Source organism: Poecilia formosa, unplaced genomic scaffold (assembly GCF_000485575.1).
Source record: "Poecilia formosa unplaced genomic scaffold, Poecilia_formosa-5.1.2 Scaffold665, whole genome shotgun sequence".
Classification (NCBI taxonomy): domain Eukaryota; kingdom Metazoa; phylum Chordata; class Actinopteri; order Cyprinodontiformes; family Poeciliidae; genus Poecilia; species Poecilia formosa.
The window spans coordinates 103,412-107,925 of NW_006800604.1; positions in this window are offsets into that span (position 1 = coordinate 103,412).

The window sequence follows — 4,514 nt, forward strand, 5'->3', positions numbered from 1 at the left end:
AAAAATAAAAAAGGGGTACGTTTTGGGTTTTTGTTTAACTGCAATGGTTAAAACAAAGACAAGCTTTTATTTTGTTGTTAATTCAACGGGACCTTATGGCGGCACCGGAAATGAAGACCTGAACTCCCGGCACATAACTTTTTCAGTTACCAGTAGGTGGCGGTAATGTACACAAGTGAGCCGTACAACCAAACTCAAAACTTGATTTGTTTAATAAAAGAAAGGAAAATTCATCTTCTTATCCTCCTTAGATGTAGCAGTCATAACAACACTCTTTTTGGGATTAAACATGATGTCAAACTGGACACCATATCCAGTACAGACCCTGAGTAATTGCTGTTATCCAGCACTGTAGGGAGATAAGTGGACCTGATCGTCTGCATACATTAAATGATATACAAGATGTTTAACTTTACACATTGTACAGTCAGTCTTTAAATCACTTAGCTCAACAGATAAATAATCAAAATGCAAGTTAAAAGGAACAGGAGACAAAATTGCACCTTGTCTGACTCCGTTTGATACAGAAAAGGGTTCAGAAACCTCCGAGCCCCACGTAACTTGGATAGATTGATGAGAACACCAATAATGTAATATCCTGATTGAACATGGAGGGACACCTCTAGTTTGGAGCTTAATAAAAACTTATGGTGGTTAACTCTGTCAATGCATCTAAACACATAAAAACAGAAGTGTTCTGTCTTTTATATTTACTTACAATTTCCTTCAATGAGTAAATATGTAAATCACTACTGAGCTTATTTTTAAAACAAACTGATTATTAGTTGTTGTTATACATTCTTGAAATCTTTCTAGTAGAAAATATTCCAAAAGTTTAGACAATACACTTCCAAGGTGATTGATCTGTAATTATCAATACTTGATATCTTAGTTTTTTCTTTTACTTCTGCCACTAAAAGTACTGATAACATGGAGTCAGGTAGAATGCCATGTTTTAGGCAACCTGTAAAGCACAAAGTAACTCATGAACTCCTTGGTTAGCATACCTCAGGTGCTCTGCAGATAATTGGTCAAGCTTTATTAATGGCATTTTCTCAATAACACGTACTTCATCTGGTCGAACAATCATACCACTATTGTAGTCAATATTACCAACAATGAACCTCTGACTATTTACTCAGATAAAAATTCCACAGTAATACTTCCTCCATATTTCCACAATATTCTTATCTCCAGTAACCCCTTCAATATTTGCAGGCAGCAGAGGTTTACTGCTATTAATGAACTTTAACTCCTACAAAAATTCAGACACATTATTATACTAGAGTTTATTTGCCAGGGAGTTCTCTGATCATTCCTTTTAATGGACAACATTCTTAAATTTAGCATTTGCAATTTTCTTAAGCTCCAAAACCATTCCAGGTTTTGACTTCCATGTAGCAACCCAATCTTTATAAGCTGCTCTAGACTCAGCATGCAACACAGAGGCATACTCTGTCCAGCCTGGTACTAACACATACTTCATCATTATTAAGCCAATCAATAATCTTCTGAAACATAGTATTTAACTCACTTTTATGCTCCATATGTTCACAGTTAGCATTGCCACACAACAAAGTTTCCTTATGGATACTAAGATTGTTTAGACTTTTATCCAGTGGTAAGTTATTTTTTCTAATGTCCTTGTCAGTCACTGTACTCCAAATCAGCTTCCTTCTATGTATGCTATTCTCATAACTGAGCAACTCTGGCACTTTTTTACAGTTTAATTCCAGATAAACAGGAATGTGATCAGTTGTTGTCAAGGAATATAAAATCTCAACTTTAGTTATGAATTCATGTGCACCAGCAGTACATATGCAGCACTAATGCACATGAGTTTTTGTATGCATACAACATCAAGCCAAGATGTTGTATGTGCTTCACTGATATGTGTGGCTGTCAGCTGGCAACTTCTCTTTAGTATATAAAACAAGATTATTGTTTAAACAGAACTGAACTAAATGTTGCCCAAAAAAGGAAAGAGTATGCAATGTCAGCATTCATGTCACCAACAATGAAGACACAATTACATACACTTTCTTTAAGAAATGAGCTTATAAAACCGAGTTTAGCTAAATATACATCATGATTTTGCTGACACTCATAGAGAGCATAAACATTTAAAATCAGAAAGACTTTTTTCTTGAACACAGTCATTACTGCAATGCACCAATTCATATCTGGCTTGATTGCTGAGATATAAGCATCATATTTCTTATGCCAGCAGATGGCCACGCCTCCAGGAATCCTTCCTAATTATTCCAGAAGACAACTCAGTTGTAGATTCCTCAGTACCATAAAAATCACTATGAAAAGAATTTAAGTGTTCCAGGTTCTGTTAGAGATCATAGTTTCTTGTAAGCACAAAATATCTGCGTTCTCCACAAGTTTATCAATAACAATCAGGCACACCTTATGTTCTTCAGCAAACAACAACAGTTATATGACACAACTCTCATGAATTATAGTAGTAGCATCATTCCTACTGTGGGGCAGCAGCTTCCTCTTTGAGCCCACATGCATGACGATCAGAAACTGTGTTAACACCTTACAATCCTGCTGAGAACCTTGCTCTGCGCTTTGCATAAAAGTACCTCACCAAAATCCCTTCAGGCCAGAGCTGTGGGTTATACATGGTTAATGCAAACACAGCTACTGTGAAATGAAAGGAAAATCATGATAGATAGATAGATATATAGATAGATAGATAGATAGATAGATAGATAGATAGATAGATAGATAGATAGATAGATAGATAGATAGGTTTTTTAAATTAAATTATCTTTTTTTTCTATGCTCCTGCTGTCAATGTCTCTGCATTTACGTCCCCAACACCCAAACATGACACTCCTAGCTTTGTTAGACAACATTAGTGAACAAACAGCCTCTTTTTTTTCTTAAAGGTTTTGTTGGCTTGAGTGGCCTTTATTTGAAAGTAGTTTGACAGGAAAGAGGGTTATAAGAGATGTGGCAAATGTCACCAGGCCAGGAATCAAACCTGTGACCACCAGCATGGGGACTAAGGCCTCAATACATGGATTGTGCTTCGCCCCTGCGCCACCACAGCAACCAAACAAACAGCCTCTTGAAGATCAACAAACATAGCAGGTAGATCAGGGAGAATTTTAAAGATGTTTTTTCCCACTTTTATCAAAGAGCAAAACATAGGGAACACTGCAAATGTGGAAAAACATGCTCTGATTAGATGAGACTTAAATCAAACCTGTAGGCCTGCTTTCAAAACCCTGTGTAGAAGGAAAACATTACACCTGGGGTTCCCAGAGCCAGGTCTCGAGGTTGGTGTCCTGCAACTTTCAGATGTGTTCCTTATCCAACATGCCTGAATCACCTCCTCAGAATTCAGTCAAGTTCTCCAGTCCTGCTAATAATGACTTGATCTTTAGAGTCTGGTGTGTTGAAACAGTCACACATCTAAAAGTTGGACAGTCCAGGCCTGGATTTGAGGGCCTTCATGTCAGCATCATTCTGTGGGGATGGTTTTCTTTAACAGCTACGGGGTAATGGTACAGCCCAAACCCAATTCAAAATGTAAGTTGAAGGAATTTCTGTTGTTGAGAGGCAATTTTCTCTAACTGCATTTGTAGAAGAATATAATTATACTAAAAGGCATGTTGTTGGTTGATTCACATTAAGATATGTTTTGACTGAAAAGAAATGTACTGTGTCAAATGGATTGGGTCAGTCTGACCTAGAAGTCAGAAAGAAATTGAGATTGGAAAGATGTGGAATAAGCAATCATCAAAGAGGGAAAGGTTAAGTTGTTGTGCAAGAAACTTCTGGCAAACGTCTTTTTCTGCTTGCATGCGAAGAAGTCGGCCAGGACTGGGAAAGAATCTCTATTTGGACAGATAAAGAACTAACAATTGACTAATAGTTCTTCTGATGGAGCAGATTTAACTTCCAGGAGGTCAACCCCGAATTCTCTGGACTTCCAAAACACATCCAGTGTAAGACGGAGCCAGAAGTGCTACGCAAGCGAGGTCCGGTAACGCCATTGGTCAAAGATTCCCAATACACAACAGTAGAGCTGGAACTGTATAAAAACTTGTAAGAGGCAGAGTCAGAAGTAAGAGGCAAGACATTTTGGATTCTGAGACGATGAAAATGAGACGATGAAAATGTAATGTGTGAATCCGCAGATGTGCATTAAATGTCTTCCTGGTTGTCTGTGAGCCGGAGAGAATGGAGTTTTGTGTATCGCTTCTTTATTTATATATTTCATGAGTTTAGCACCTTTTAATTCCTCAATACATTCAGGTATAGTTGGAACACTAGGATGCCTAAATATCAAAACATTTCCAAACTCATTTAAACCTGTTAATCTCAAATAAGGGAACAGCCTTATTAAAAAATTGCTACACATAGACATTGGTTGTGTCCGAGTGGTTAGCATATTGGTATGTAATCTATCTATCAAGGCATTGGTAAATAGATTACTCCTTTTACTACCATAGTTATTAAAAGTTCCAACCAACTTTCCAGTCAGTCCT